Below are 15,393 nucleotides of genomic sequence, written 5' to 3'. Positions count from 1 at the left end.
GGCAATGTATTGCATGAAAACTAATACAAGTATACTTGATACAGAGGAAGCATGGTCTCTCCAGGGGACAGAATGATCCAGTCCCAGGCAAATCAAACCTTGATGAGCCAACAGCTCTCAATTCATGTGCTAAATTATATGTAATGATTTTATAATATGAACTCTCAGGGTCTGAGCTGAAACTGAAATAACTTAATTTTAGACTCCCAAAGATGAGATGTCAGTGTATTACTCCTGTCATCCCAAACACACACCTATTACTACTGTGTTCTGAATGCTCTTACGTATTTTCTCTTCCAAATACATACCCCAGGACAATGCTAGACAGCACTGTCTCCTGCTGCTACAGGTTTTGCTCACACTAGCTAAAGGTGAACATTGACTCAAATTTCACTAGCTGGTAATTCCCTTTATAATTTGTTAAAACAGTCTTAAGTCTACACAGTATTGAAGTAAATGCACTACAGAAGTACACAGCTATAGTCTAGTGATCCTATTCAGTCCTCCCATCCCCCCACCGCCATTTTTTTATTTTTTTAACGAGGAATCAGAAACACAATATACCTGGCTACCCAGGCATATCATCAATTCAGTGATGATACCTACAACATTTAACCCAAAGGATTAAAACAATAATGCTCAGGAATAAGACTTAATGGCTGGAAAGGGCTCAAAGTTTTATGTTTGGATAATACCAGTTTTAAAAATTATTTCTAGAGAGTTCCTCTGTGATCTGAGCTTCACTTTTCTAAGCACTACACTGCATGATGTGATTCCCATTTCCAACTCCTTATAGTCTAAACAGATTAGGATTACAAAAGAGTTCACGAACTCATTTGAAAGACAAGCCTGAAATCAAAAGCTATGAAGCAACTTTTTTCACACACCTGGAGGAAATTCAGGGCAGAACACAAAGGCAAACCAGTCTTGGTACATAGTCATCCCATGCTATCCTGACTTTTTGGATATATGTATACATTGCATGTCCAAGTATGCACATGTAGGGAAGTAACTAGTGTATTAGAAAATACAACAACAACAAAACAACAAACAAACAAAAAAGACAATTTATTCATCTGAAAGGCATTTTTCTAATCCACACTGTCTTTCTCTGTTGTGATCATGGAAGCTCAGGGTACATTTTCTTACAGATTTCCCACTGGCAGGGCTAACTGCTGTAATTAGGGAAAACTGGCAGGACTCGTATCTCTTTACCACTGATCTGAATGAGATCATGAAGGGCACTACCCAGTTTGCGGCTGACCCCAGCCTGGGGGATGGGAGCAGGGGGGTGATACAAAACACTAGAGAACAGGCCACAGCCCAGAGGGACTACAGACAGCCTGGAGGAAGGGGCCATCAGGAGCTCCATGAAATTAAGCTGGTCCAATGGTGGAGCCCTGCCCTGGGCAGGCAAAGCCCCTGCCAGCACAGGGGCTGGAGCCCGCCTGCCTGGGGAGCAGCTCCGAGGAACGGCCCCGGGCCCTGGTGGGCAGCCCTCTGGGCACAAGCTGGCAGAGCCCTGGAAACGAAGATGGCCGACAGCCTCCTGGCTGCATCAGCGGGGTCATGGCTGGAGCCTGTGGGAGGGGATCATCCACTCTGCTCAGGGCTTCTTAGATCGAACCTAGAATGCCACATCCATTTTGGGGCCCCCATTATAAGAAAGTAATGGACAAACTGTCACAAGTTCAGCAGGGGGCTACTGAGACAGCTGGGGCCTGGAGCACCTGCCCTGTGAGGAGGGGCTGAGGGAGCTGGGCTGGTTCAGCCTGGGGAAGATGCAGCTTTGGGCAGCTTGCCCATCCCAACAGGAAGGGTAGAATCAAAGAAATTAAGCCAGGCTCTTAATGGTGGAACACAGCTAGAAGCCGAGAGACAACAGACATGAATAGAAACCAGAGAGGTTCAGATTGGACATGAAATAAAACTTCTTCATGCAGGGCAATTAGGCGATGGGGCAGGTTGCCCAGAGGCAGTGCAATCTCCATCCTTGTGGACTGTCAAGACCCAAAAGGATAAGCCCCTGAGCAGCCTGGTCTGAGCTCAGAGCTGGCCCTGCTTTGGGCAGCTGGTTGGATCAGGGACCCAGAGACCTCTTCCGGCCCAAATCATTCTGTGATGCTATGCTTTGTTTCAGAATAATCTGTTAAGCACAATCGGCAACACACTGTGAGGCAAGAACACAAGTACTGACAGTAAAAATGTCTAAATTATTATTAAAATTGTGCTCGTACTGATTTCTCCACTGATCATAATTCAAATACCTTTATCTGGACAAAACTGTTGTCTGAAAAATAGCATGAGTCATGACAACAGCATTAAACTAGGAGAAGAAAAATACAATCAAATTAAGTCTTCTCAGATGCATAATGCAAATCTACTTTACCTTGCACTATGAAATGGCACTTCCTCAGCAATTTCCTTATAGCAGATATCAACTTAAAAATGCTGAAGAGTCAAAAAATGAGGACCCTGTCCCTTGAATTTAATTAATCTAGTATGGGAAATGCCACAAAGGAGAGGAAACTATTACTCCGATGAGGAAGGGATCATTTACCAACTCAATTCCCTGGGAAAGAGGGTTGTATAAGGACCTAGATAAGCTGCCTGCTCACTACAGATAGCTTTGAAAATGACTTACAATGCAGCATAATTCCTGTGAGAGCTTGTAAAATCACCATCTCAGCTTAGGACCTGACTGGACTTCCTCCCAACGTTGCAGTCAGCTATATTAATTCCTGACTGTTAGAAAAGAGCACTAAAGTTTATTTGTTTTTATGGGGCAGGAGTGTTTTGATCTTTATTTTTACTATGTTAACTATGTGTGTCAACAATTAGTAACTAGCTTTTCCAAATTTGATTCCTCTGTTAGCTTGGATTAACATCAATATGACATGAAATGTATCACTCAATGAATCAAGTACTTCACTTGTTTTTCCTCTGTAAGTAAAGACTGAAAGAAGGGGCACTTACAATCAGAAAATGGAATATCCCCCCAGGAGAAAGAACAGGAAAGGTCTGGGAGGTGGGAAGAGAAGATAAAAATGGAAAAACACATTCAGAAGTTCTTGACATGATTTATTGCTAACACAAAGTAGATGTTGCACATGGATGTGCCTGTCTCAGAAGAGATATCAGTGACTGCTGTTAGAGACAGGTCACGTACCCAAAACAGCACAACAATATTTCTTCAACATCCATCTTGGGTGACTGATTCTGTGTGAACAGCATTCCTTCAACCACTCAACTTTGTAAGGTCAGTCATCAGTCCACTCTGTTGGTTATATACCAGGAACAACCTTCCTTTTCTGTTGCTATAAGCAGAGAAGGTGGGGACAGGCTCTGATGAAGACATCACTTGGCATCAGCCTATTCAGCAAAGGCATCCCTTATTAAGGTCAACACATTACAATTACCAGTTTTCATAAAGTCATGAATCAAAAAGGAGAGCTTACTGATTTGCTCTGATTGAAAACAAAAACAAGCCAAGAACAACAAAAAGACCTTCATATTAATTCCCCACAGAACAGGCAGTTTTCAGAGGGTTTTGTTCACAAACAGCCACAACGATGTGAAAAGCAACATTGCCCTGGCCTTCTGACATCCAGGTTGATGTCTACTAGGAATGGCATGCAGGCAGTTTTCACAAGACACATTGCATAACTGTGCAGGGCTCAGCACCGGACAAAAGGGTGGGACTGGGAGCTCACAGGGAGTATTTGGACATAATTTGAGAAAACAGATTTTCAAGCAGACCATGTTAAAGAGGCTTCCAAACTTTATCAGCCCCAAGAGCAGCCGTTGTTTTATCCAGTCTAAACCAGAAAAACTTACTGATTGCATTTTTTTTTCCTCTTTAGAAGGGATCAGTCTGGCATATTGATTCATGGTGTTACTGCACTGGCTTTCTTCAGCTGGAACATTCCTTTAGCATCCCATGAAGGGCTATTAAAAATAAGTAAATCACAAGAACCATCTGTCCTCTGCAGAGGGGGAAGAATGGGGAACTTCAGTGGGTTTCCTTCTTGCTTCACAGTGTTGACCTCCTCCTGTCTGTGAGAGCAGACCGCATTATCCTGAGAACTCAACACCTACATCCAATATACAATATTTTGTCTGTTAGCTAAACTTTAAGTTGCATAGGAAGAAAGCATAAGCTTGAAGCTGCATGGAACAAAAGACACGATAACATAATAATGATTATTCAGGGAGAAAGGACGTTATCTGTGTTTTTCCTTCCTAAGAAAACTTTTGTCAGTTAGGGCTTTTGTTTGTTTTATGCCACACCATCTTCTTCCACTTTAGTTGATATCCTTCCTTTAGACTAAAAGCAACTATATGCTAGTAAGTATAAAAATATAATCTTTGTAACTATTCTCATAAGAGGGGAAAATATGTTTTTTGATGAAAATTCACTTTTTACAAGTGTTTGCTCCCCATTTTTCATTGAAACATTACACTGAATTTTCACTCATAACAGCAGAATACTTTTCTGCTCTCTGAGCAAAGTTCTTTACTCTCTCTTTGGCTATCGCCAAACAGAGAAAGACTACATTTAAGCAAGGATACATTTAAGAAAGTAAGCAAACAGAAAAATGTAACACACCTGTAAAGGAAAGTGAATTAAAAAAAAATAAAAGCACATTTGAAATAGCTTTTAAGAACAGTATCATTTGGCTTTTAGATAGGCATCTCTGTGATAGGCACTCCTCTGTGCCTCATCAGGGGGAAACACTACTTGTCATCAAAGGAAGTTATTGTTCCTAGTTAATTAATGACCGTAACATGCCTTGGGATCTTGGAATGCAACATATCATTGCTATTACACAATGCTGAGGTCTTTTCCATCAGTTAAGTATTTCTATTAATGTGTATAACGCAAGTGTGTTACACTGTTTACTTTGATCATATCCTTTCTAAGCAATTTCGCAATCTTCCCCCAATCCTGCAAAAGATGGTTTGCAAAATCTGCAAAAAGCTACACAAATATAAACTCTTATTGATCCTCAAATAAAATCCATATCCTACAGACACTTTGAAAGTGCCACTATTTACTCCACCCATTCTGCTAAAAGTAGGATCATCCAAGGCACAAAAGTACACAGCATTACAACAAGTTGCAGAAGGAAAATGCTTTTGTGATTCCCTGTACCCAACATTGTTGTGGTGATCTTGCAGAGATTCACACAGGGATTTTCTTTGAAAGTTCTGTTCCTGTAACAACCTGTGTGCATACACACACCTCTGCTTAGTGAAAGTAAATCCTCTCAGCTGAGTGGAGCAGCATGTTGCATGTGAGTGTGGAAGTCTTTGCAGACAGGGGACTTGTGAGGGTCCCAGACATTATGTCAGAAAACATTCATTCCTTTCTATCAAAAGACACATGACAAATTTGCACATTTTTTTTAACTTAAGATTGAAGGACATCATTATGGCAAATACTGTCTATACCAACTTTGCTTATTTAGAGTGTGGCTACAAAAGGGAAAGATCAGTAGTATATGCTGCAGTACTTTTCTAATTAACATGAACACACACACAGCTTCTACCTCATCAATCTCTTTACAATTGCACATTTTCTTTGATAATGATCCTTCCCTACCTAAGGGTTTGCAAGTGTTTTTTATAACTTCTCTTTTAAGAATGAAGGGGGATTAAAACAAAAACAAAAAAAACCTGCTTGTCACTATTAAGCGGTGATAGACATGCACAAGTATTTTCTATTGCAATCCAAAAAGATAAAAGGAATCAACACATAAACACAGAGTGCACATTTGAAACATTAAAGTTTGGAGATATGGAAAATCTTCACAAAGGTTTAAGAATTAGAAGAAAATAAAATACTTCTATTTACATATACAGAAAATTTCTGTTGTGCCTTAAGCATTTGCCAACAAAACAAATTGAAACTTGATTGCTAGAACCACACAGCCACAAAGAGCACCCCAGTCAGAACCAGCATAAAACCACAAATAAAAATCACTCTCATGTGCCAAAGGCCTTTTGAAACCAGGAGGAGGTTAAAGCTTTCTTATGTATTAAAAATGAAAAAAAGAGACTGTCTGATGTGGTTATCAGAGAGGAATATGGAACTGCGGAAGTACAGACCTGCCCTCCTGGTAGCTTCCCAGCCCCAAGGAAACAGCTCCGGCTCCTCACCGCAGTCCTGCACAGCAGTGCCAGTTTCTGGCTTAAAGGTCAGAATGAAAATCCTGGTGCCAAAGAAACTGCAAGCAAAAGCCCTGATGGGGACAACAGAAGGGAGCAGTGCTGAGGAAAAGTTGTTCTTTCCTGGTTACAGAATACTGAATAATTATCCAGTTGGACAGCATGTAAAGTTAAATTTAGAAATGAATTTAACTCTTGGAAGTGGCAAGATGGTGCATTTGATCCGGCTCTGCAGACGCAGCTAAGTGGAACCCAACACTTGGGGGGCTTTAAGATCAGGAAAACAAATGAGTAAGCTGGGGCTGCTGAGGACTCAGGTTCACTTTTCAGGTCATGTGCAAAGATGTCACCTCAACTGGCCTCTTTGCATAATTTGCAAAGCACAGACATCACAAAAACTGCTTTGCCAACATATGCCACTGGGGATCTCTTGGTCTGTCTTCATTCAAACTAAGAAAATATTCAACAAACTGCACTTGCACGTCTCATTCAGGGCCTATAGCCCAAGAAGTCAAACAGTCAAAAAAAGAATTATGTTTAACATTTTAAGACAATGCATTGCTTCTTCAACTACTTTTTAATGTGAGAAAGTTGTAGTGTGTAAATAGCAGTATTAGGACACCAAAGGTCCTCTGCAGCCTTGGTGCAATCCCAGAGTAGAAGAGCACAGAACGGAGAAAAGTACCACGAAGTACCACCTATGCTGGCTGATTCAGAAAATCGTTCTCCTGAAGGTCAACAAGGTTTATGTATTATTCTGAAGAATCACATATTAGAAAAGCTCATTTACATAAATGAATTAAAAAGTCAGTAACTGGGTAATGAGGATGACAATGTTAAAAAGCAATGTAAAAGATGTGCAATGTGGTGCTAAGTGTTACCAAACCCTTACTGTCACTATATAAAGCACATATTAAATAGGTAGTCTAAACTTGTATTTGTCCTTACAATTTAACGTTTAGCTTTGTCTTTATCTATGCTATTCAGTAGTTTATGTCTCTCAAGGGGCTTTAACTATAAGAAATACAATATACTGACAGTCACATATGCCTGTATTTTACAGATGTGGTGTAGCTATTCTGTCTGTATTGTATATATGTATGTATTAACAGAGTATTCAGCATTGAAAGAGCCATCATACTCACTTTATTGAGGAAACCTGTGGTAAAGCTCACATGAGATAACTCATTTACTGCTTACTGGCATGAAAATTGATTTCTTTTAAATATTTGCCTTAAGACTGAAATTGCTGCCAAAAAATACAAGCAAACAGGAACAAGTTTAAAATATTATTAAAAAAAAAAAATCTAGTTGAATGAACCTCTACAAAGTCCCTTCTCACTACACACAATGGAAAATTCTTAAGTACAGGTTTTACCTAAGGTGAAATATTACTCACAAGTTTGTTTAATTATGAGGTATTGGTTTAGAAGAGGTCTTATTGTTTATAGTAAAGACATGAAATGAAATACAGCACTTTAGACCTTTAAGAAGTTGTATTTTAACCAGACTAGTAAGTCAAAAGATAAAACAATGTGTCAACTTCTAATTTCATCAAAAGCATATTTTTGGAATATACTTTAATACCAAATTCTTAAGAAACAATCCCACGTGACCTAAAGAACGTAAGAGTATACTGTGGCATTGATTTCTCATATAACACTGATTTGAGGACACATGACCTACAGACATGAGTGGGCCACTTACTGGCTATAGATCTGGATCCTCCTGAAAACCTAACATGTACCCAAATATTTTTCTAAATTGATTTCTGCACAATAATGTGTAAGAGTATAAGCCATTTCTTGATGCAATGTGGGGTTGTTTTCCATTCCTATGGGCAGAAAAATAAATAAATAAATAAATATAGAAGAAAATACAAAGTAGGCAGAATATTGAAATCTAGTAACTTGCAGCCCACCAAAAAAAAAAAAAAAAAAAAAAGAATAGGCTCTAGCATAAACCTGCATTTCTTGGCCTTTTTTGTTATAACAGTCACAAAGAACAAAACTCTACTTGATATAGGATACACTACATAGCAGAATTCTGAGTATTTCTTTTAAACAAACACATCCATCAAGTCACAGCTTAAAACAATTACAAACCCTTGTTCACTGGTAAACTTAAAGCTGGCAGAATCAGATAAAAAATTCAGCTGTACTAAATGTCTAGTTAACCCCAAGCCAAAATAAGCTCAGATTTGTTTTACTGTGCACTTTTGATGGTTTTATTGTTTCTACTACACCAAATATCCTGAACAGAACACAAACACAGGCACTGAGTCAGATTATGGCAGCTCTCCGTTATCAAGGTTCTTCCAGGCAAACCAGAACTCTTCTCAAGTTTTCAAGCTTGCTTCTCTTGACTAAAGAAATTTATACTTTTATTTATTTATTATTATTTTTTTTGTATATAAAGAAAGAGAACAGATTTAGCATAATTTTAGAGATCCAAAAACTTACAGATAGAGTCTATTAAACAGCTGTTAGTACAGCTGAGAGCGTCTCCCAGCTGCCTGTTGCAAATACCTACAGCAGCTTCTAACCACACTAGCTAGGCCTCCTGACTCACTTCAGCTGCAGCATTAAGGCAGTCATGCAAGTAGTGGCAATGAAAAGGAGTCAACATTCACACTCAGATTTCCTGTTATCTCATTATTTATTTCGTATTAGAAAGTTACCAAATCTTGCTTTGCCGCTCACCCAGAGCTCCAGAAGACCTAGAGATATTTTTAACTGCATAATATTGACTGACCTTTACCTTCCTGAGGGTCTTGCTGACAGACTGTTTCCTGAGTTCTGCCATAAACTACTGTTTATGCAAATGTGAACATTTAGCTACCATAAAAAGGGAGGATTTTTTTTTATTTACACCGTGTCTTCCAGAGCACAATAGAAAGCAAATCTGCTCATAACCAAAAAAAATGTAGTAATCAATCTGGATGTATCATCCTAGTTTAAATTAGAAAAATATTGAAAGGAATTCCTCCACATTTGGACCTATTTGCTGAAGACAAACTATTGTTTCATCTTTTGAGCAAAAGGTTCCATAAATGACATCCATTAACACTGTAAAGATTTACTGTTATCATTTTATTGTTTTCCTTAATACTATATTCTCTCATCAAGTTTATATTATAACAAAAATCAGTTGAAGATTACATTTGAAAATATAGGATCTTAAGATGGCATGAAATACTGAAATGCCACGAACACTTATTTCATACTTTGATGCAATCCATGTTATTCCTTGGAGTATAAGAAGTCTTTTCCTTCCTTCATCTAAACCAAAAATACTTCGTTTCACTTCCATTAAGTTAGTCAAAGCAACTAGAATCAAACTGAGGTGAAACACCACAGTTGTAGCTTTTTCTGAATGCTGAAAACAAAAGTTGCTCCACTCAAGAGCATCAAAAGTAAGACTCAAGGCTACATTCTGTTTTGTATCTGCCTTTTTTCCAGGATTCAACCTCATCTGTGTTACATTTCAGTATCCCAGAAGCTGCAGAGATTGTAGAGGAGAGCATCATCATTTATGGGTCCTACCTGGAAAGGCAGGCAAATCTTCTGCCTCACTGGAAAGCAAAAAGCATGCCTCACAAGTTGAGGAATAGCCATTCAAAGCCCATCCCTACCCTAAAAATCATTTTCTTCCAGTAAGATGGCTTTTTCAAGGGAAGAGCCACCTGAAGAAACAAAAATGGGTTTATTTTGCTGGAGAAATGGCATTCTAGTAATCAGACACTGTGGTGGGAGCCTTGTAAAGGCTGAGCAACTCGCAGAAATGGCTGATAGGATGGGGCTCCACAGCTGCTTCCTCTTACTCTTTTGGCTTGGCAGAGGTCTCTCTCTCACCAAATTGCTGCCTGGGAGTGCATGGCTCTCCCCAGGAGCCCTGCCAAAGCTGATGCTCCCTGGGAAGGGTCACAATGGCTGCAGCAGAGATATGGGTTCCCACCTTTTGCACCATATTATAAATACTCTGTATTATGAAAGAACTGGACCAACGAAAGTTCATCTTCCATTGGCCACCCCCTTCTAAATACAGTAGTGACACCTAGATGGCTTGCTGGGTCTTGCTAAAATAGAAACAAACAGAGCAGTTTCCTGCAACTACTCAGCCAAGTTCCACTGCAGTAACTGACTCATGACATGAAAAATCAGTCTCAAACACATCAATGATTGAATGCTCTCTTCAGGACGGTAAAGAGGGGGACAGAACACATCCCATCTTGCATTGCTTAATTCACAGTTTCTCATTCATTTTCTTAGTATATCTCAATTGTCTAGATTTCTTTGGAAGTTTCCAAGACTAAGTCTTTGCAAATCCTCTATAAAACGAGATGATTACAAGGGATGTATAAAACAGCCAAGTGGAAAAAAAAAGGTATCAGGCTTGATTCAGCAACAAGCTAGACACCAATGCTTCTAAACATGCTTTCTCGTACTGTTCACAGTGCTGTCCTCATGCTTCTGCTTTGATTTCAAGCACTCTGCAAAGCAACATTTTCACCCTTAATAGCCTGAAATTCCAGGTTCATGAAAGATTAAAAGAATCACACTGAGAATGATGGTAAGGAAGCAGTAGGCACGAAAATCTGAACATAAGCCTTTATGTGACACTACTTCAACAGGAAAGCAGTACCAGCAGGATACAGGATTTCACATTTGTTGGTTTTTCCATTTCAATCACAAACAAGGGACTTTAGCCAAAGGAAGTAAAAAAAAAAAAAAAAAAAAAAAAGGCAGAAATAAAAATGGGACCCTCTAAGGTCCAAAGATGAAAGCTACAGGCACTAAATAAAACCTCTATTTATATAAGTTTCTCAGAATGCCCATGGTCTTTGGTTAGAGAAACAGAGTGTACCTCACACCATCCAAAATCTCACCTGCAGCAACATTAAATTTAACTATCATTAGAGTATAAGCAAGCCAGTTCCTATGAATACTGGTCACCCAATAATACCTATTAGCTTCCCTGAAAGCCAGTGGGAGGCAGACTGAGGAGAGTGAAGAAAATGAAATGCACACAACCACTACTTTCCCCACTAGCACCATGTGCAACGATAATGTTACGTGTATTTTCTTGTATTAAAAAATTGTAATAATAATAAAAAAGGAAAACAAACAAGAACAACCATTTAAGGGTCTCCCAGCCCTCATTCCAGTCTCCTCTTTGCAGTCTACCAGCTCTCGTTTTCACTCTGCCAAACGTATAACTCTTTGTAGGGCCACATTGAAAATGGAACTGTTAAGGTGTTCTAGGTTAAAAATACCTCCTTCAAAGAAAGTCTGATTCATCGCAACTTCATGGACTTGCATAAAAAACAAGGCAGGAGCAAGCCTCAAGCATGAAGGGCCATGATGGAAAGTCAGTGGTCTGTTACTGAACACTTTCACATTGCTTCTGTATCAACTGGCAAAGCTTGTTGAACCCATTGTAATGATAAAATGCACCCAAATGAATATACATGCTGTCTCATGAGTATACAAATCCAACTCAATTTCAGGCTGGTGACAAAGATTAAGCCAATCAAGAAAAAAAATCTCTTTTCAGCAGGATCAGTTCCTGACAGCTTACTGTGCAAATGATTTAAAAGTAGTTTTGGTATAAAATGGAGAAAAATGGAGAGGAAGCAGTACTCCTCTATCGACAGCTCTGTTGAGCTCTATTGAATACAACAATTTAAACTAACAACGAAACCACAACCAGAGTTAAGCACTGAAAATCATGGTTTCAGAAACTCAGTTTCTAGGTATTTTGCCCAAAAGAGTTGTACTGTGATTGGGGAAAAAAGAAGAAAAAAAGAAAAATAAACCCACCCTACCACAAACTACTGAGGAAATGAGGCAGCAAGTTCTAATCTTCAATTGCAAAATGAAAGGTATTTGTTTTTATTTTGCTATAAACAAAGCCTCACATTTCTGGATAAACACAGTATCGGCTACAAAGTGAATTCCACTTCCCTTCATTGTAGTATTTTATCTATAATTCCTGCTGATTTAAAATTATTTTCCCTCTCCAAAATAAAATGAAGTCATGCAACTTTTCCACTGGTTGGAAAATTAAAACTTAATTAAGTAATAAATTCCTTTTTACAAGACAAACAGGCTTGCTTGTATTATAATGAAGACATAATAATTTACAGATGGGTTCAGGTGAATCTCTTTATAACATACTCTTCAAACTGCATTACTTTTTTTTGTTAATGCGCTCAACACATTAGGAAAGAGTACACTCAAACATCTGGAAAATGGATTCTGTGATTGTGAAATCCAGTTTGTAAGCAGAAAAATCCCTCTTCTGGGAGAGAAATGAAAATGGCCAGCCAAAGCACTTCCAAAGGAGGCAGACGATGGGATTTTTGCCTACATTCAAACTCAGCATGGGTGAATAAAAACAATTAAATAATCCATCCTTCCAGTACACTTCAGAAGAAAAACAACAAAACCCCAGAACCAGGACTGCCACTCAGTGAAAGCCAAGCCACTTGTGTATTCTTGACAACAAGGGTTTTTTCTAGATGGAGAGAGTTGTGTGGAAATATTGAGAATTAAAATAAGTCCCCAAATTGAACACTGCTACCCTTACGTAGCACTCAAGAGGAAGAACGAAACACCAGCCATCACTTCTAAAGTCAAGTGTTTATTATTGTTATTATTATTATTATTATCATCATCATCATTATTTAAGTTCCATAGGAGTGGCTGAATCTCCCAGTTGTTCCAAATCCAGCTGACACGAGCAACTCCATCAAGAAAATGCATGGCTCGTCTTTTACCACAGCTAGAATCAGCTGCACATGCAAACTCTCTAAAATGCAGTTCAGATCATCACTTAATGTGCAAATTGCCCAGTCCATCAAAGCCACCTGGAAAATATGTCATATTAGGCAATATGGTTCAGCCCCATCTACACTGGCCATATATTAGGAAATCTGGTTTAAACAATACAGTATCATACCACTGTTGTACAAAGCTTCAGAAGCTTTACATCTAAAAGCTTAAGTTCTGCTAAATAAATAAATAAATAAAACTGCAGAGGTGAGATTAACAAAATGGAAGCTGCAGCTTCCAAACTGCTGGAAATGCCACCAGCATTCAAGTTTATGTAAACGCTACAATAAATAAATAAATAAACAAATAAATAAATAAATAAATAAATTGGACCTGTACATTTACCAAGGAAGATGGAAAGCCAAGTATCAGATAACATGCCAATACACCAAAAATTATCTGCAGAAAGTGGTTTCTCACATAAACCAGCATGAATGCTTGATTTTCAGGCATGAAGCTGTCCAAGTGAAGTAGCTACAGCATCACAGGAAGGGAAAAAAAAAAAAAAAAAAAAAAAGGCATCAGCTGTTGGTATGAGAAAGATCACAGGAACTACCCAAGACAGACTGGCTTGTGGTTTCCTTTGGGTTAGCAGAAATCGTAAGAGTACTTTGCCGATTGCCTTAGAGTAAGTATTTGCCAGTAAGTTACCACAATGATTTCCTCTTAAGAATAAAGTGTGCACTCATTTTATGACCCTACATCACTAAAATAGGGAAGATTTGTTATTGACTTCGATGGTTATTAGAAAAAAAAATACAAACCAAATCCTTCGTATCTGATCAAATATGGGGAGGCAAAACCTTAACAGAAGTGAAAGGGTAGAGGGTTTTACAGCATCCAGCTAAAGGAAGTGCAGTGTGGTAACTTTTGGCAAATGCTATCATTATAAACAGTGACCATGGTAACAAGCGGGATTTTTTTCCTTCAGACTCTGGGGAAAAAATACATGGGCATTTCTGTGTGTACATATATTAGTCCTTGTACGTCATTACCATATTTGTGTGTCAAGACCTTGCTTTAGAACAGCTGCTTGCTTATTTAGGGTTCACAATCAATTCACATTGATTTTGAGCTTTAAAAAAAAAAGGGAAAAAAGACATGCAGAACTCTTCTTTTTCTCCACTGGTTGCCCAGAATGGCACACCTCTAAAAAGACACCTGAAGAAGTTTTCAACGGACAAATAAAGGAGAAGGGAGGGAGGATGATGCTGCCTAACAAACACATAACAAAACAGCGATTGTCTTTTGATCTGTTACTTCTGGCTACATTTTTTTTTTAAGTATATCTGTTTAGAAGCCACAATTAAATTACTTACTCCTGAAGCTAGCATGGGAAAAAAAATCTCAGCTACTAAAACTGCTGATAGCAAGTAAATAAAAATGGCTTATTCAGGAAAGCGAAGAGGTCTGGTAACCTTTTTTTTTTTATTATTATTCAAGTCTAAAAGTATTTTCTGAGTTGTAAATGAACTTTCAAGTATACTGTGGCAAAAATAAATAAATAAATAAATAAATAAATAAGTAAAATTAGATCTGTGCTGAAAAGTAGTGTCTAGATCACATGTTAAAGTGGCACCACACATACTCAAAGCAACACTTGTCACATAAGACTGATGCCTTTGAAATCCCACCACTGCCTAACTGCCTCAATCTCCTTTCAGCATATGCAGCAGAACAGCCCGTCCCCCAGCTGCCTCTGTCCCAGTGGTTAAAATGAACTCTTGTTTACCTTCATTAAGGATGTGTACTGCATGACTGAATGAGATTTTCAGCTTTTAGTCTTAGAGCACAGACTTGTGCATAATACCTTGTACATAAATACCTAAGGTACAGATAGTGCTCCCACCCTATTTGGGCATCAGCAGTTTGTCTGTACAAAAGCATCAGCTATTATTCTATGATCACAGAATAATGTTGATCAGAAGGGACCTCCAGAGGTCATCCAGTCCAAAACCTTGCCCTAAGAAGAATCAGATCTCAATGTGAAATACAAAAGAAAGCATTCATACTGAAACAACCTCACTACAAAGGACATACAAAAGGAGGTCTCAGGGTGATTTAAGTTTTCAGAGAAATGTCAAAAGATTTTACAAGAAACCTGTCCATTTCTGCTGGATACGGAGCAGCCAACCCACAGGAAGTGCCAGAAAGCCACAGACCCATTTCTTTGATCAATGGGGAAACCCACTATGATTCAATTGGTAGATAACCATCATCAGGCCCAGTTCTCATCTATCAAAATCCCATCAACTCCACTGCAGTCATATGAGCATGTTAGTCTTCTGATTCTGTGAAAGTTAATATCACGATTTCCTCATGAAAATTCATTTTGAAGACAACTCTACCATATACTCCTAGCTTTTGTGTAATATTTACCACACCC

The 15,393-nt window shown here is 38.6% G+C and overlaps 1 protein-coding gene and 1 long non-coding RNA gene across 3 annotated transcripts in view; both read right to left on the bottom strand.

Moving 5' to 3' along the window:
* The window catches only part of PDE3A (phosphodiesterase 3A), a 266,283-nt gene that overhangs the window by 169,533 nt on the left and 81,357 nt on the right, over positions 1-15,393 (bottom strand). The gene's annotated exons all lie outside the window — the stretch shown is intronic.
* The window catches only part of LOC310893166, an 84,977-nt gene continuing 73,565 nt past the window's right edge, over positions 3,982-15,393 (bottom strand). Inside the window, exons 4-5 of the long non-coding RNA XR_014578771.1 lie at positions 13,353-13,481; positions 3,982-4,056 (exon numbers count right to left, since the gene is read on the bottom strand). This is a non-coding gene — a long non-coding RNA (uncharacterized lncRNA). The remainder of the gene's footprint in view (positions 4,057-13,352; positions 13,482-15,393) is intronic.

The sequence above is a fragment of the Anser anser genome (assembly GCF_964211835.1).
Source record: "Anser anser genome assembly, chromosome: 1".
NCBI lineage: Eukaryota > Metazoa > Chordata > Aves > Anseriformes > Anatidae > Anser > Anser anser.
The sequence above is the reverse complement of the archived record's forward strand: the minus strand, read 5'-3'. Positions and strand labels throughout refer to the sequence as shown.